Source organism: Papaver somniferum, chromosome 4, assembly GCF_003573695.1.
Source record: "Papaver somniferum cultivar HN1 chromosome 4, ASM357369v1, whole genome shotgun sequence".
In the NCBI taxonomy this organism is placed as follows: domain Eukaryota; kingdom Viridiplantae; phylum Streptophyta; class Magnoliopsida; order Ranunculales; family Papaveraceae; genus Papaver; species Papaver somniferum.
Genome location: NC_039361.1, coordinates 111,954,749 through 111,974,667, shown reverse-complemented (window position 1 = coordinate 111,974,667; position 19,919 = coordinate 111,954,749).

The following is a 19,919-nucleotide window of genomic DNA, read 5'->3' as shown; positions in this document are numbered from 1 at the left end:
TTTTAAATACGTTGCTCTTCAATTATTTCAAGTGATTGTGTTTGTGCTTGAGTAACTTGGTATGCTTTTTTATTTTGTTTCTGTGTCGAGTCAACTGAATGTTAAAATCTATTTCTCATTCGAGATTGAGAAGATAGATACAAATAGTTGTAAGTTTTAATGCGTAGATGGCACCACTAATGTTCCCTTTTAATGGGATAATCCCAGAAGATTTTTGCATCGGAATATATCTGATAGTATAGAAAATACAGTAATTTTTTTCGTCTCTTTCAAATTTTGGTATCTGTTTAAACGGTGTCCCTACTGATTTTTCAGCTGCATATGTATAAAGACAACAAAGTCATCTAAATACCAACAAGATAGTACGAGTTGCCATCTCAACCAATGAAACGAAATAAATATTAAAGCAATTGAAATTATGAGTTTATTTTTTGTATTGCTTCGGTTTATTGTTTTACTTTGAGGAAAATATTTTGATTGTGTTTATTGCGTAGTATCTAACTAATTTCACGGTCAAGAAGGGCATTCTAACTGATGTAATAATGGATTCACTTCTGTTTTCTTTTGCATGTGGAGAAACTAGAATCTCTGGTAAATAGTATCCTCTCATCATATTCTCGGAACACCAATCAGTAAAGGAACGATTATAATAAGAATAATTAGGATTTAGTCAAATTATTATGATCCATGTTGTGGGTTTAGTAATGAGTTTGAAGTGTATCCACAATGACAAATGTGATATTTTTAAGGGTTATTTTGTTTTTGGTACTCAGGTTTTGTCCAACTTTTGAGTTTGGTCTAACATTTGTCCAGCTTGGTGTTTGGTACTTGGAAAAAACGTTGACTCACGTTGACTCAGTTAGATTTTGAATTTTGTTAATAAATAAAATAAAATAAAAAAATAAAAAGAAATAATTTTCCAAATTACTGTAATAACCTTCACTTTTCTAAAATTTACATAGCCCCCTTCACTTTCAAATGACCAAACCAGTGCATGGACCAACTATCTCACCACCCCACCATCACCACATCAGGCGCAGCCGGTGAAGGCACCGAATACATGGATTCAACCAATTTTAAGTTCCTAAAATCAATGAAAAATCAACAATCGATTTACAACACCCTTTACTACTAAACACTTTTACAAACACTTAATATGCGTGAATCTATTAATAGAGATGCATATCTACTGTTGATCTCTAATCTCTTATACATCCTTCCCTGCATTTCATTTCACATTTGGGACAAATCCATTCTCATAAACCTATTGAAATGCTCAGCAATTTATTTTTAAATCAACGACAATGAACGTCTTCTTCGTACGACAATATGTTCAGTTCTTCACCTGGTTTCTCTCTTCAAAACTCTTACCTAGACAGTTACAAATTAGAATCAAGCCATAACCCAACATATCCAATTCAAAGTCCGTTTCTAACCCATCTTTCCTCCATTAAATATATTCTCAATCACCCTCGAATCTACTTCGTTTATTCGTGTTAATCGATTTCACCAGTTCATGCATGTCTTTATTCCTTATCTTCTTCTTCTACTTCCGATCTCAAGCAGCTGCAGTCTGAAATAGGACTATGTATATGCGATTTTAAAATTGAATCTAATTGGGAGGCATAATTGGTGGAGCTGCTCGGGTAAGTGGTGATGTTGTATTGTGATTTTTTCATATCTTTGATTAATAAGTGGAAGCAAAACAAAATTGGCTAGCTAGAGCTTACTTGAGATTTAATATTTATTAGAGTTTGGATAGGGATGGGAAGAGAGGTGCAGTAGTAGGGATTGAAAGAGAAAGTGAGAAGATAGTCTGGTCACCGGTGCATCGACTGTAAATAAAGAAACGGGGAAAAAGAAAGTGATGGTGGTGGTGGCGGCCATATAGAGAGATGAAGAAGATGGGTTCATCCCAAACCCGTGTAAAGTAGAAGGGTATAAATGTAAACTCATCTAATAATTAGATTTTATATAATTCTTTATATTTAATAAACAGAAGTCAAAATCTAACCGAGTCAACGCGGGTCAACGTTTTTTCCAAGTACCAAACACCAAGCTGGACAAATGTTAGACCAAACTCAAAAGTTAGACAAGACATGAGTACCAAAAAAGAAAAACTCTATTTTTAACCAATGTCAACGAGCTTCTTAGCACTGCGTTACAAAACAATTGGTATAACGACTAAACATGGAAGGTGATTCTATTCTAAGAATCGATGGGTACTCCAGTGAACCACATCATAAGGTGTGATTAAGAATTTAACAAGTAATTTAAGAAGAAAATCAAACCAAATTTGAGTTTAGTGGAAGTATAGATTTAGCAATACTCTTATGAACTTAACAACAATTCCACAGAATTAAAAAACACACATAGGGAAAGACGAAAAGAAGAAGATAATAACTTCTTCTCGACATAAATTGAAATGAAACTTCAAGTCTCTTTTAGCAGAAATGGAAGAGGTGATAAATGTACTTGATGGAGAATCAATTCCTTGCGCCGTGCAAGGGCATAGAGAATAAAGCGGGCAGAAAAAAACTATGACATTAACTCGAAATTATGCCAGTATATTTTGATTTTTGGAATATCGAAAATATATTATCATAATTTAAACTTGGTAACAAAATAATGTTGCACGGGTCAAACAGGTTCATGGTCTTGCAAGTCAATAATTATAATACTCTTTACCAAGACAAAGAGGAAACGGAGAAAGTCAATAGTTATGATACTTTATCAGAAAAGAAAGAAAATAAAGAGGAAACAAAACCAGAAAATAAAAAAAAAAAAAAGAGGAAACAAAAGAGGTTTTATATCCAAGATGGTGATCGTTCCTTACATAGAAAAAGATAACATTTTTAAGGCTAGGACAAAAGAGGATGTCGAAGAATGAAATTTAAGGAAAAGTCCCTTTTTATTTTATTGTCTCCATTGGAGTTTATATTTTTTGGTTCATTTTATTTTCTTGCACACCGAACTGAGATATTAGTTTATCAATCTTTTATTTATAGAAAAAAGATCATGCTTACGGCTTACTTATTTATTATCCTTTTTTCATAATATTATTTATAACAAGCATCCAATATTTCACAAGCAAGATTTAGACCCGTGCATCGCACGGGTGAAAAACTAGTAGATACTAAGATTGTGGATCGTGGTGTACCATTCCCCAGAAAACTCACCCCAAAACTGTCTATAACCCATTTTAGGTGTTGGCAAATGAAATCAGTTTATTTTAAGAAGCTCCACTCCATCTCCATTCACGTCTCTATGCAGACACCATCAAACATACTGCTCTGAGAATACAAAATCCATGAAACCCTAAAATTCAGACCATAATGAAGCTTCCATCTTATTTCGATACCAGCGAAGCTCTATCCGTGGCTCTATCGGTGATGAGAAATGGCTTTTAATTTTTGTATACAAAACTTTTCTCAATTAGAGGAAAAAAAAAAAACTGTGTGTGATAAAATGTAGGACACGTCACACTTACACCTCTAGTGGACTCCACCACGTGCTGCTTACTAGAAAAATTCTTTGTATTTACTCCTTGAATAAGTGGTGCTTGCTTGATGAATAGTAATGAACACTAATACATCGCTCGACACGTTTAGTCTTATTACGGACCCATTTCTTAGGAGCGATTTTGGATGGGACCATGATTACTAAGTCTATCTTGATTACACTTATAAGGGGTGTCCTAAAATATGGAAACGACTAACCGAACTCTTGTTCGTACATGTAGATGTTGGGTTTGGTTGAGCCGCAATTTTTTTTCTTAATCGAACTTCTCTATGTATAAGCAAATATTGAGTTCGGTTAAGTCGATATTTTGTCTACTAAATCGAACAAAAAGTTCGGCTCTATGGGTAACTTTGCGAGCACGCCGAATAAATATCTTCCGGTGTTCGGCATAGAAAAGGTAGCCGAATTTAAGACTCGGGTGGTGAAAACTTCATTAAAGCTGTGTTCGGCTACCTGCAATAACTGAAAAATTAGTCGAACTACATTTACAGATAAGTTCGGCTAGCTGTTCTTCAGATATTGTCGTCGAACTTTTCTAACCTAACCTAAATCAATTTGTAAGTTTCTCATATTTAGGAATATTTTGGTCAATCCATTTTTTGGAATCAAAGTTTTCTGGGTTTATAAGAATCGGTCTATGTCAATGTACTTGTAAACCGATTTTATTTAGAAACGGTTGTTGTTCATGCCCACAAAGTGCGATTATCCTGGATGGGCATTATGGTTGGAGAAAGTTGAACCAGAATCGGTCTACATTAATGTTGCCCGATCCTGGTATGGAAGAGATAACTGTTTTTCTGCATTTTTTTTTGGTTAGAATCAGATTACATGAGTACTTTTATAAACCGATTCCTATGTGCAATGTCAGAAATCGGTTTTTATATGTGTATCGTGTAAACTTATTTTGGTTAACCCATTATTTTCACTTACTATTTGATCATAGTATGAAATAATACTCGATTTCAGTTCGAGTACAAATGAAAATAGTTTTATAAAGTTGTTGATTGTGCAGAAGTTAACCCTAGTAATCCTATTACTCCTGATCTGTTTCCTTGGAAACAATTTTGGAAGATGGTTCTACCACCTAAAATCCTTCACTTTATGTGGAAGTGTGTTCATAGGTGTTTGCCTGTCAGGGCTAAGCTTTTCAGAAATGCATCTGGAACTGAATCTCAACGTGTTTTTTGTAGTTCTTCTGTAGAAGCATTGGAACACTTTCTTTTGAATTTTCATGTTGCTAATCAGGTATGGAATTCTGTTGACCTCAACTTTCTTAATAGCTTTAATGGTCTAAGAATAGAGGATTGGATAAGGAACTGGCTTAGAATTATCTATGGTGGGAGCAAAATTTCCATTGAGGAAATGATAATAACTGCAGGCTTTGTGTTATGGAATATCTGGAAGGCTAGATGTGCAGTTATGTTTGATAATATTAGCCTGAATGTGGAGATTGTTATTAGGCAGATTAACAGAGATGTGCAGGACTAGAAAAGTAATAGAGAAATGATTAATTGTCAGCAGAATAGGGTCTCAGTACCTAGAAGAATTGAACCTTGGACAACTCCTCCAAATACTTTTGCTAAAATCAATTTTGACGCTTCCTTTTATGAGAATTCTAAAAATACGGGATCTGGACTTATTTTTATTAATGAAACAGGGACAATTCTTGGAGCATGGAGCATTCCAGCAGTAGCAAATGATGAGGAGCAAGCTGGAGCGATAGCAATGTTGTAGGCAATTAAACTGGCAAAAAAAAATGCAGATTGAAAACCTTCAGCTGCAAGGAGATAGTTTGACTGTTGTTAATGCTTTACTAGGAAAAATTGAGTCCAGTAAATGGACCAATAACTGCTTTATTAGAGATTGCTTAGAGTTGCTTAAATGTTTTAACAAATGGGAGATTTCTCTTGCGCCTAGGACCACAAATGGTGTGGCAGATATTCTTGCAAAAGATGCAAGTAGTAATACAAGTGTAATCAATTGGGAAAGTGATTTCTCAGAATGGCTTGTCTCTCTTATCAGAGAGAAACTCACTGTACTTGAATCTTCTTGAATTATATATTCTTTCTTTCCTATTAAAAAAAAAGAATCCTACCATATAAATCAAATGATTTCAGTTAGATCTTGACAGGTCGGATCAAAAAAAATAAAAATATTTTTACTTGGGTAGGAGAAGTCCAAGAGAAATATCCACCGCTCAGTAAATATCAGACGACATCTTTAACCAAGATCCGCTCTTTATGAAAACCCTTTATTTTCCTCTCACTTCGACCTTTTCTTCTCTCTCGTCTGGTGTCTCTTTCTCAATCTCTCTTCTGGTATTTTCTTTATCAATCGTAAGAAACAAAAATAGAAAAAAAAATAGAGAGAAGAGTTCTAGTGGAGCACATCAGTAGCAAATCAGGTGATACGCCACCTTCATTAGATGCTTAGCGTGTTCAAATTTCTTAATCAATGGTAGATTTTCTATAAATTTCGTCATATCGTTTTGATTTCTACTAGTTGTCTCATCTTCTGTCGATTCTTCCTTAGGGATTTTATTTATAACTAGGATTTTGATTTATAATTAGGGTTTTGATTGCTAACAGCCGATTCTACCTTATGGATTTGATTTATAATTAGGGGTTTGTTTTCTAATTAGGATGCGGATACCGATTTCTAACAAGGGTTTTGATTTGTTCCTAGGGTTTAGGTTCTCAATATACATGACTTTATCACTGCAATTCGATTGTTGGTATTGTGCTGAATTTGTTTGTTTTATTAGTATTGTTTTGCTGATTTTGTGTTTTCGATGTTTTTAAATTTTTTTTGGTTAGGTTACCGCGGGATGGGGATGTAGTTGGAGAAGAGTCCGTTGTAACACCTAACAAAATCATTAAGCGTTGCATAAGGTAGTCTTTTTCTTGTGAGCCTTGCAAGTTTTCTTGGTTGTCTCAGGATGATATGCTGATCTTCGTGCCCCAGATCTGGATAACAAATGACTATGCATATCATACTTGTATGAGGTGTGACTGAATCTGACAGTTTGTTAATGCACTTAATAATGCTGTTTATTCTGTGTACATTTAATAATCGGTCAATTTGTTAGTACATATCATACAATCGGGCTCTATCACCTGTCCCAGCTCCGGAACTGGCTTTAAGATGCGCAAATTCAATTTGTTAGTTCTAATTTCAGACTTTTCGCTATAAATTAGACGTGGGGGGTGTACATTTCTACTTCCCTTTTCCCATATGGTGGACACATTGAAAAATAGACTAGTGACAGAGGAACTTTGGGAGCGTCATTATGATTTTAGCAAAGAGAAACGATATGATCTTCAAAAATTTATTTCCAAAGAGAAAAGATACTGCACATGATCGCTTGCATATCAGGGGTATCACAAGTCGCTATTACGGTAGTAGCGTGACATTGTAAGTTAAAAATGTGGAGTAATGAGTTGAAATACATTGTTCTGTGCGTGTGGACTTTGCAATTTCATATGCTAAGAGTTGGTCATATTGCACAGCTTATAGTTACTCTAAGGACATAATGGCATGATTATTAATGGCCTAGGATGTAGCTATTTTATAAAAAGGAATTTTTGCCAAAGCCACTTTATGTTGTTGTATGCTATGATCACAGAACTAGTACCTAGTCCATCATGGTTGAGAAAAATTACCTCATGGTACCTAAGTGGCTTGTGGCCTCATAAGGCATGCTGGTTTGGCATACATGTAGGCAGATGTGATTGAAAAATGTGATCATGTTTCGTTCATCTGATGGTTAATGTTGTCTGCATGATACACGATGTCAGGGTGTTTCTTTAGGGTTAGAACTTAGATAGTGTTTAATCTGATTATTATATGTATATGTCTGTTTCAATTTAATAAAAATCTACTCTCACTTGCTCTCCTTTTGTTGCATCCAAAGAGAAGCCAGGTGCTTCTGTGTTTCACTAGCTTAAAGACGAAGACCAAATAAAATTGTAAGCAACACAAAGTTATTTTTTCTTAATTTTTTAATGTAATTTTTATATAGGATAAGATATTCAGTCCAACAAAAAAGCATCATTGAAGGAGCGCAAAGAGATGAAACTAATATTTACAACGAGGTTCTTGGAATAAGATTTAATAGAAGAGAATCCGTAAGATGCAAGCAGATTACGAATCCGGAAGAGATTTAATTTCTAGATGCATTTCAATTTATGCTGGTTTTATTGTTTTTAGGTTGTTTGCCATAGTAATGGTAAATATCTGATTTAATAAAACTTAAATCTTTTGGGCTCCATATATGTTATGATTTTATGATTGTAATAGAAGAAACAAAACGAATAAAGAAAATTGAATGAATTTTTGATATTATTTTCGTTTGCTGTTTATAAAAAGCTTGTAGAGACGAATAATTTTGTCTTTGAAATTCTCTTATAAGGAAGAAAAGTAGTCTATTAATTGTCATTGATTATGATATTTAGAAGAGGTTTTTTTCAGAGGGAAAGCATTTGTCTTTGAAAAAATCGTTTCGAGGAAAAGTGAGTTGTCACTCATGCAATATTTAAAGACAAAACATGTTATTTTTGGAGACAAAAATATTTGTCTTTGAAAGTTTGTTTTAAAGGCAAAATTAATTGTCTTTGATAAAAAAATTAGAGACAAAGTTAAATCTTTCGGAGAGGAGGAATTTTGTCTCCGAAAATTCTTTCTAAGGCAAGAAATTTGGTCACTAATAAAATATTTAGAGACGAACAAGTTAGTCTTCAAAATTTGGTATTCAGGGGCTATTAATTTTGTCTCTGATTAAACTAATTAGAGGCAAAAAGTTTAGTTTCAGATAATTACTATTAATGACAAATTAAATTGACACAAATTTTTCGCTTTTACGACAATTTTATTGGTATTAAATAGTTATCATTAAAGACAAATTAAGTTGATACAAAACTTTCGTTTTTGAGACAATTTAATTAGTCTTTAACAGTTATCATTAAGATAAATTAGTTTGTCTAGAAATTTACATTTTTGCGACAAAAATCTTGCTCGCAAAAAAACGCCTTTTGGTGGTGAATTTTTCCGTCATTAATATAACTTTTGCAGACAATTTTATTTCGTTGGTGAAAGACACTTTTGTTGACAATAAATTTTTAGTTGTTAATTAATTTTTCTTGTGACCGTTCATAATTTTTTCGCGATATACTTTCCCAGATGGAGTATTTGAGACAACTTCGTGACAGAAAAAATCCATCTCAGAAAATATTTCGAGACCAAAATAGGGGATTTCCTGGAAAAAAAATTTGACACTAAATCCCCATTTTCTTGTTATGGTAAACGTTCCCAAGAATATTGGTGAATACAGTCCTGCCGAGATACTTGCTACAAAGAAAAATTCCGACGGCTTGAACGCCATCATATATGCCATTATCCCAAATCTCCAGCACCATGTGTCAAATTGCACTAGGTCTAAAGATGCTTGGGATATCTTAGAAACCGCATTTGAAGGTAACTCTAGTGAAAAGGAAGCTACGCTTCAAAACCTTAATTCTGATTGGGAGAACCTTCGTGTGGCAGATGAAGATACATTTGATCAGTTTAATCACAGAGTTTTTGAAATTGTTAATGCATCTTTTGCATTGGATAAGACTATTCCTGAAAAGGACATTGTGATGAAAATTCTCAGATCGCTGCCATCTAGATACGAGTCTAAGAAGCATGCCATCGTTGAGGGAAATAGCCTTGATAATATTTCCAGAAATACATTGGTTGGAAAGCTAAAGATCTTTGATCATGAGCATATATCCAAAATCGAAAAGGATGTTGCCTTCAAAGCACAAAAGAACACTAAATTACTTGATAAAATTAAAAGTGTTTATGTCTCTGAGGATGATCAGTCAGAGGGTGATTTTTCGGATGAAGATCTTAACAAATCAGTCTCCTTGATCACAAGACAGTTTAGGAATCTTCTATTGAAGAGAAGTAAACGGTTTTCAAGAAACAGACCCAGGTCATCAGATGAACCTCACAATCACGTTCCTCCTAAAAACAGGGATGCTGACGAGGCTGATGACGAGGATATGCCACAGTGCTTTAAGTGTAAAGGTTTTGGTCTTTTTGCAAACGAGTGCCCAAATCGTAGAAAATACACTGGGAACAAAGGTCTTGCTGTAACACTTGATGAGATGTCTGAGATCTATGATTTTGATGAAGATAGGAAATCAAGTGTTGGTCTTCTATGTGAAAACATTGATTTTGATAATTGTAGCAATACATATATCAACCTTGATGGTTTTGGTGAAGAAGAGAATCCAATCAAGCTGGAGGAATCAATTGACCCATCCTTTGGAAACTCTATTTGTAATGTTTCAGGATCTACTATGTGTCTGGCTGCTCTCGCACCACAGATGCCTGAATATTATCCAAGTTTGACATGCTCGTTTTGTTCTCAGAAGGTTCATGAACTATCAAGATGTTACAAGTACAAACATCAATTGAGGCACACCAACAAACTTCAACGAAGAGCAAATCGATTGGCAAGGAAGGTTAAACTTGCTCAGAAGACTGCTGAGGTATGTAGGATTTTATCTTCGTCTAATAAGTTGGTTTCCAAAGACAAAATAAGACCATTAGAGAAGAAAGTATGGTCAAATAGCTTTGATAGACAGAAGTCTGAGGATTCCTCTCTAGAGAAAAACGGTGGACAAATTGTTGTTCACCACAACACAAATTGATTGTGTTGTTTGGTAAATCTTGTCTCATGTGCCTGATAAAAAGAGACAAGGTTGTGTACCAATCAGGCTTTAGGAAAATTTTTTATTCTTCTTTTCTTAGTTGTTTGTCTATAAAAATAAAAGAAAGGTTATTATGGACAATTCTACTCTTTATAGGGTTTAGAGTTGGGCTTCCACGAACCTGTTTAAAGGTTGCGAACCCTACATTCCTTTTTCCTCTCTGATATCCTTTATATCTTAAGACTGCTTGTTGAGATTGTGAATTCCACTCACAAAAAAAAACAGTTGTTTATAATTGTTCTCCAAGCATCATGTCTTTGGATGGAAAAGATGTCAATATGATTGTTAAGCCATCAATCAAGGAAAAAAAAAGAGAAATCTCCAGTAACTCCTTCCTTGAAAAGAAAAAGGAGGAATGCAAGAAAGCCAAGAGTCGTTCCTTCTAACTCTCAGAAGTTTTCTGATGTTCTTGATGAGTTGAAGGAAGCGATAAAGGAGATTCGTGAAATAAAGGCTTGCGTGTTAAGATCTTTGGAAATTCAGAAGGCCCTGGTTCGAGATCATCAGCCAAGACGGTTTGTTGGTATTGACTCCTTCCTCCACGAACCTTATATTCCAATGGCTGTTGACGACAATGAGTTCGGGAATGATAAGGAATTTCTCAAAGACATTGTTGCCTAGCATGTCTTCTTTTTGGTTTAGTTGGAAGAATAACTAGTGCTTTGAATAGCAATGATTGTGACTACACATAGATATTATTTTTCATCTTCTTGTTTTTTTTAGGTTTATTGGTTTAAATTCTAAAAACTATTTGGAAGATGATGTTTTTTCAGTATTAATCTTTATGATTTGTTATATTGCAATTTGTTATGGGATATTGGTGTTTACGTCCGTGAACTATGTTCGTCCCATACTTTGTCAAAAGTAAAGTCGTTCGTGATCGGTATTCACGTACGGGTAAAAGAATGAATTGACTTTTGACAAATACAAAGTTAAGCCTATATTGTCAAATATTTGATGGAAGATAGGTTAAAAATATTTTGTATTCAAGGATTATGTCTATTAACATCGTTATGCAAATAGTGGTGGGAAATAGAATGAATCCTTGTGTATTCCGCAGTATTGATCATCCCTGATCCATATTTTATGTATTACTGTGAGGATCTGTAATGTATCTTATGTTGAGCACTATACAACCAAGTTGATTTTTTTAGCTTAGTTGTTGTTCCGTGAGATATGTTATGTGGAGCATATTGAACTAAATTTTGTTTGGTTATTTAGTTATTGCTCCGTAAGTTTTCTTATGTCGAGCAAAACAAATGATAATTAAATTGATTACTTTTGTGATTAGTTTGGTTGTGTATTCCAATTAGATTAATTATGGGTTCTCTTGTAATTAATCTAGTTGAGTATTTTTCATGTCTCCATAAGTTCTCTTATGTTGAGCATAATCAATTAAATTGATCACTTTTTCTGTTTAATTTGATTGCGTATTCCGATTAAATTAATCATGGGTTTACTTGTGATTAATTTGATTGAGTTTTTAGATATAGGAAATCATTCTCATTTTTTTTTGTGTCCAATAAAAATCCTTCTTTTCTTTCGAAATTAAGATCGCTCTTGTTGTTCTTTCGGGAATGACATCAAATGGGGGGGAGTTCTTTTCAACTTGTGCTTAATGGTCATATCTTGAGGGTGTGCGGCTGTGGAATTTTAGAGGGGTTATCTTGTATCTTTAAACTCCTTGATGAATGCATTTAGCTTCGGCTTTATGATTGCATCTAAATTAGTTGGTATGTATTTTTTTTTCCTTTTGTCACGAAATGTCTCTCTCGGAAATTTCATTATGATCCCGTTCTTGTACCTTTGCCAATTTTATTGACAAAAGGGGGGAGAATTAATATGTAGTTCACACTAGTTCTCTTTTTCATAGGTTAGGAATTGTCATTCAGAAAGGTATATGAGCTCAGCTTGTCGCTGGACTCCCTGCCAACTTCATGTAAAACCTAATTTTTTAAACAGTAAGATATTTTTGTATGAGGTCTGAAAAAGCGGGGGTCTAACAACCACACCCAATATTTCGTTTAGGCAATCTGTATGAACAAACTCCAATATAATTCCAAGAGAATCAACTAGACAGTCAGACTCAATCAATTGAAATATATCCAAGAGTTGTATCTTTGTTTCACAATGTAATCAGCAAATCAAGCAGATAAAAATCCGCGAGCCTGATTATTATGTGAAGCAAGTTGAACGGTACCAAAGACCAATGTTCAAGTGTCAATCAATTTATATCAACAACCAAAGGTTGGATTATCTAATTGATTGAACTACGCATAACCTGTGATATTTCAATTATATAAACAAATATAATGCGGAAAAGAAATAACACAGACACCAGAAATTTTGTTAACAAGGAAATCGCAAATGCAAAAAAACCCCGGGACCTAGTTCAGATTTGAACACCTCACTGTATTAAGCCACTACATACACTAGCCTACTACAAGATAACTTCATATTGGAATGTAGTTGAGCCCTAACCAATCTCACACTGATTAAGATATAGTAGCGTTCCTTACGCCTCTGAATCCCAGCAGGACTCTAGGCACTTGATTCCCTTAGCTGATCTCACCCACAACTAAGAGTTGCTACGACCCAAAGTCGAAGACTTGATAAACAAATTTGTCTCACACAGAAAAGTCTATTGAATAGATAAATCTGTCTCCCACAGAAATACCTATGAGTTTTGTTCTGTATTTTGATAAATCATGGTGAACATGAACCAATTGATACATCGATCGGACTTATATTATCGAACAACATCCTAGTAATATCAACCACCTCACAATAATCTTAATCGTATGGTAGAGAAATATTATGGAATCACAAACGATGAGACGAAGATGTTTGTGACTAATTTTTATCTTGCCTATCGGAGATTAAATCTCGAGCAAACCTTAGAGAAGATAGTACTAAATACCATAGAATAAAGCAAGATCAGAACACACAACTACAGATAAAATAGTTGGGTCTGGATTCACAATCCCAATGAATTCTTTAAGTCGTTAACCAATAATGGTTTTAGGAAAAACCTAGGTTAAAGGAGAATCGACTCTAGTCGTAACTAGTATCACACATGAGATGTGGGGATTAGGTTTTCCAGTTGTTAGAGTTTTCCCTTATATAGTCTTCAAAACAGGGTTTGCAATCAATGTTACCTTGGTAACAAGCATTCAATATTCACCGTTAGATGAAAACCTGATTAGACTCAAGCTAATACCTTTCAACTGTTAGATCGAACTTAGATTGTTACACACAAATCAAAAGTGACTTCATTTAGATATAAGTAACCGTACCTAAACTTGTACACCTTGTTGTCTCAACAGTAGTTAACCGAAGTTAGCCATATGAACACTTTCATATCAACCTTGTTCATCTTAACACAACTAGTTCAAATGACTCAAATGAAACTAGTTAGAGAGTTTTTCAATTGTTTATATTCTCATACAAGTATACAAGACACAATTGAAGCAAAATCGATTTTGATTCACTTGAATCAATTCATGAACATTATAGCCACGGTTTGCAAAAGATTGCATTCCTTAATTTATAAATGTATTAGTTCATGAACAAACCGATTTTAGAACATAACCTACTCAAGTATACAAACGGGTACGCATACCTCAGTAGCCGGACTTGGTCTGGGTTTGCTAGTATGCGAACGGGTACGCATACTGTCGTATACCAGCAAACTCATTTGAATTCCCGGACTTGAACTTATGCCGGTACGCATACGGGTATGCATACTAAGTTCTCAGACTTTCAACTAACCAACCAGTGTGTATACGGGTATGCATACTATAGTTCCCGGACTTTGAATAACTTGCAAAAGTTAGCATACAAGTACGCATGTTGTGTTATATCCAATTAATGGTTAATTGTTTTAAACTCCCATTTCAATCATTGAAACATTCTTAGAAGACGGGAATAGTTGTCTCACAAAAACTATTAGCTTCAAAGAATTTTTCAAGTGATCGAATCATCAATACGAAATATTCTGAGTCTACACCAAATGACTGTCTCACACAAATCATATAAGATGTTACCAGGCGATTTTCACATGATCATCTTTTGACTTTCGTCAAGAATATAAGATGAACTTGGTTAAAGCGAAAGCTTACCAATACATATTTCGAGAAATATGTAAGCGAGTTAAACTCAGCTCGAAATATCAAATGTGTATAATCGAAGTCTATATAGCTATACGACTTTTGTCTCTAATAGGAGATAGAGTAGATATACTTTTGAGTTATAGATGAGTTCAGGTCTCCACATACCTTTTGTTGATGAAGTTCCACAAGCTCCCCTTAGTAGTTCTTCTTCTTCAATCGATGAACACCGTGAAGTCTAAATCTCAAATACACATTTTATCCTAATCCGAGACTTAGCTATAAGTATACTAGAAATCAAGACTTATAGTTTTGACAATTAAACTTGACAAACAAACTTGAGATAGCAACGCTTGCGAGTTCGACCGAGCAGTGCTCTAACACATAAAACTAATTTGACGACTCCTTGTGAACTAAATACGCAATTGTGATTTATGTCGAAAAATATATTGCTCTCAACATATTATACGATAAATTCTATATTAGTTGAATTTAATATTCGAGTTTTACCAAGTAGAACTTGTACTCGAGATTTCTTCTTTGCAATGTTCATCGCAATACTAAATTCTACATGTCTCAATGTTTAAAATATGAGTAACTAAGATAGTCAGTCTTCACAAACCTTTATTGATGAAGTTTCCTTAGACGTCTGTTATTGTTCAATCTTCAAGGTCGATTGCTGAATTCTGATACTCAACTACCATGCTTTATTCCAAGTCCAAGACTGGCGTTAATATACTATAAATCAAGATGTAGTTTTGATCAATTAAATATGACAACAAGCTTGACATACCAAGACTTGTGAGTTTGACAGAGGGATTCTCTAACAAATCTACTGTCAATACACTCATCAACAACCAATATTTCATCAAATGTCTGCTTATCTTTGACAAAAATACCCTGATAATTAGATACTAATGTTGGTATTACAAAACAATTTGGAAATACTTACAAGCACTACTTAATAGAATACCTTGATAATTAGATATTAATTTTGGTATTACAAATTTTAACATATTAGCTAACAATTTGGAAATATTTATAAGCCCTGCCTAATGGACTTAAAGGTCTTAAATCCGTAGCAGTATTCAAGTCTTCCTTCTTAGGTACTAAACACTTAAAAGCACAATTAAGTCTCCAGTTCTATGACCCAAATTTGAAAAACCCATCCACAGTTTTCATAAAATCTACCTTAATGACATGCGGATAAGCTTTTTAAAAAACTTCATAGAAAACATACCCTCTAGAGATCATATTCATATTAAGAAAAGGTAAAAGAAGAAGAAAAACAACAGACAAGATCATCCATAAATCTTATACCAAATGGCCAGATAAAATATATAAAAAAAAGAGCACCAAACATGACGAAAACAAATATCGTCAATAGTGTAACTCCGTAGGAACAAAAAAGATACTAAAAGTATCCCAAATTAAACCATAAAATATTGTCAAATTTTTGTTTAAGTTTCCAGAGAAATCGATTTGAATGATGTTGTATTCTATTGATTTGGATCCCCATGCCTGATTTCACTTACCTTGCCAAATACCTGAGTAGACCTTTGCTTGAGTTAGTGTGAAGTTGTGTTTATGATATTTTTAGAGGAAAAAGAAAATAATGTGTTTTTGCATATGATGGTTTTTTGTTTACATTGAAACAAATATTTGCACATAAATCTTTGCATTTGCGTGATAAGTTTCTTCGTTCTTCTATATTGCACATAGTGTCTCAGAGCGGTAATTCTCCCAACATTAGGATATCTCTAATTCCTCATATTATTTCCACGTAATATTGTGTGATTAGTAATATTACGTCATTCTTCTACATTGCACATACAAGTGTTTTCGAGTGGGCATTCTCCCATCACTGGAATATCTCTTATCCCTGCATGAATAACTCATGCACTATTCCAACTCTATATTGCACATAGTGCTTCCGGGTAAAAATTCTCCCAGCACTGGAATATCTCTTATCCCTACTTTAATAACTCATGCACTACTCCAACGATCCTTAACCGCTTCCAAAACAGACCTCATCATAAATTGTTGTTAGGCTTCCAGTGATGCATGAAGAAACTTTGACTTGATAATTGTTAGGCTTCCAAAACACTAAATATCTTCATCAGATTGCAAATGGGAGAAAGAGGAGAAACACAGTACACAAATAGTTATAAATTGAGAGGATAACTTCAATCAGCAAGATATCAGGAAGGAGTTTACTGAATATTTCTCCAATTTATTCACAGAAAAGCATCAATGGAGACCTCAGCTAGAAGCAACTAAATTCTCTAAGATCACAGAGGAGGAAAGCAACTGGCTAGAAAGACCCTTTGAGGAAACTGAGATATGGAACACTATAAAGTCTTGTGGGAAAAAAAAATCCCCAGGACCGGATGAATATCCTATAGAATTTTTTAAAGTAGCTTGGCCAATATTGAGCAGTTGGCCAATTGCAGGCTCAACTGCTCATTTATTAGCTTAATCCAAAAGAGAGATGAGGCAAGCACTCTTAAGCATTTCAGACCCATAAGTCTTGTGGGAAGCATGTACAAGATCCTGTCTAAGGTGCTTGCTAACAGATTTAAGTCAGTTATTCCTCAACTCATATCAGAGCATCAAGGCGCCTTCATTAAAGGGAAGCAAATTCAGGATGTGATACTAGTTGCTGGAGAACTAATTGATGCAAGACTCAAGTCTAAAGTACTCGGAATTCTTTGTAAACTTTACATTGAAAAAGCCTTTGACAATGTCAATTGGCATTGTATAGACTCTTTGCTTGAAAGTGCAGGTTTTGGTGAAAAATGAAGGAGCTGGATATATTGGAGCATGTCGTCAGCTCAATCTTTAGTCTTAGTCAATGGAAGCTCAACTGAAAAGTTCAAGCATCAAAAAGGACTTAGACAAGGTGATTCACTTTCACCCTTCCTGTTTATACTAGTTGCAGAGGTGCTGACTAAACTGCTAAAGAAAGGAGAGCAACTCAACATGATAGCAGAATTTAACATTCATGAACAGGTCAGTGTGTCACATCTCCAATTTGTTGATGACATACTGATCCTTTTAGATGCAAAAGAAGAAATGGTGGAGGGTTTAATACTAATTCTACAAGTCTATGAGGAAATAACAGGCCTTAGAGTAAATCTTGAGAAGAGCACTGTGATAAGTCTAGGAGCTGACCATAAAATTCAAGGTATTGCAAAGATACTCACCTGCAAGGTAGAACAACTGCCATTCAAATATTTGGGGATGCCTCTTGGTTCTACAGTAAAACAGAGTAGTGCGTGGACTCCAATATTAGAGAAGTTGCAAAAAAAAGCAAAATGGAAGAGGAGGTTCCTATCTAAAACACAAAAACTGGTACTCATCAACAGTGCATTGGTTAGTCTTCCCATCTACTTCATGTCACTTATGCAAATACCTGTAGCAGTTGAGAAGAAAATGACTAGTATAGTGAGGGACTTTCTTTGGGGAGCCACTACAGAGAGAAAAAAAAGATGGATTAAATAGAAAAAAGTTGCTAATCCTAAGGAACTAGGGGGTTTGGGCATAAGAAGATTGAGGGAAACAAATAAAGCCTTATTGGTAAAATGGAGTGGTAGATACACTGAAGAAAAACAAGCACTGTGGAGAAAAGTGGTGCGGATCAAGACAAAGTCAGAAAAGGGTAATCTATTCCCATTAGAGTACACCTTACCATATGGGAAAGGTTTCTGGAAAGGAATTCAGAAGGAAAGGGATATTGTTCAAGGTAACTCTGAGATCAAAATATGAAATGGTCGAGCAATCAAATTTTGGCTTGACTCATGGAAAAGTAACTCTCATCTCTGTAAAGATTAGCCAATCGCATTCAAAGCAGCAAAAGACAAGACATTGAAATTAGAGGATGCAATACTCAATGGGAGGTGGCGAATTCAACTTAAAATAAACCCAAATCAGGAAGTATTAAGTCAATTCTCTCAGCTGATTAATCACTTGGGCCTTCCTCCAGATTTGAATGAATAATTGGGCTCCATCAAAGGACCACATTACACTTCAAAAGAGGGATATAAACTGTTGATGAAACAAAATCAGAGTCAACCTTCTCTCAGCTTCAGTTTTGTATGGAAGAAACATGTACCTCCTAAAGCTCGGGTGTTTGTGTGGCTTGTTGTTCAGAACTCAATTCCCACCATTGATAAATTGAACAGGAGAGGATGTGACATTGCAGAAACATATTGCAGCTTTTGCAACAACAATGAAAAAGATGTGGATCATATACTCCTTCAGTGCCCTTTTTCTATAGACATTTGGAATTACTTCACCACAAAAATGAACTCAAACTGGAACCACAAAGGGTTAGTGACTGAGCAGTTTGAATCCTGGACATCTCAAAGGGAGAAAAAAGTGAATTCAAAAATCTGGTCACTACTTACATTTGCAGTAGTATAGGCACTATGGTCGGAGAGGAATAGAAGGGTGATGGGGAAGAAGAGGGGAAGGGACAGGGATGGAGTAATTATAAATATCAAGAGAAAGATCTATAAATGGGGTTCTAAACCAAATTGGTTTAGATTTCATAGATTCCGGGAGGTGGTTATGCAATGGGAAACGATTATGGAATGTAACTAATAAGTAAGCTAACCAGTTGGACTTGTAACTGGCTACAATCTGTAATACTTTCATTTTCTTAATCAATAAAATCGTAACCCTATTTTATCAAAAAAAAAACAAACTATGATGTACTAAACTGATCAGAGGTTCGTAATGCCGGTAGCCTTGTTTTATTAATAGGCAAAGAGTTCCATAGGAATTAAGTGTCAAACATAATTCACAGAACGATTGATAGCGGGCAAACAAAAATCCTCTCCGTAGATGGAGGGAAATGGTTTGCTGGTTTTTTAGTGAAGTGAAGAGACGATCGAGCGGACGAGACTCCACAACCGAGTAAACTGCCTAACCTCACACAGATGCACTGCACGGGAGTGTTTTGTGTTCGAGAGATCAATCTGTAGGACTCCGGCCTAAACCAAGTCAATGGTCGTTCCATAGTCAATTCGGTCACAAAGAGGGAGATGGGTTGATCTGTAGGAGGGAAGCTGAGAATTATGTGGGATCAATGATGACCAAGGATTGTGGATGTGTTGTGGGTTTCTGCAAATTGATGAATAAGTTCGAATGATTGAGAGATATTTGTTCACACGATGATCCTTGGTTAAACGATGGATTGTCTGTTCAATATCTCGTGGATTTTTTTGTGTCTTTAATCATGGATTCAGGGACTTATTTATATTGTCACAATAATGAACACATTGATCCCAGTAAGTGTGACGGTTTCTGGAGTGAAAGAGTGGGAAAGTGGAAGATCGTGGTAAAATCAGTTCCATGTCGTGTGGAGACTTGATTGATCATGCACCCACCACTTTGCTAACTCCTTCGACCGTTTTCACGACTTACTCACATTTCTCATCGTGGATGAATACACGTGTTGTAGGCCGCCAGACCAAAACCTTAACTGATACCCCCATGTGACGTGATTGATGTCTCACGAACGTGG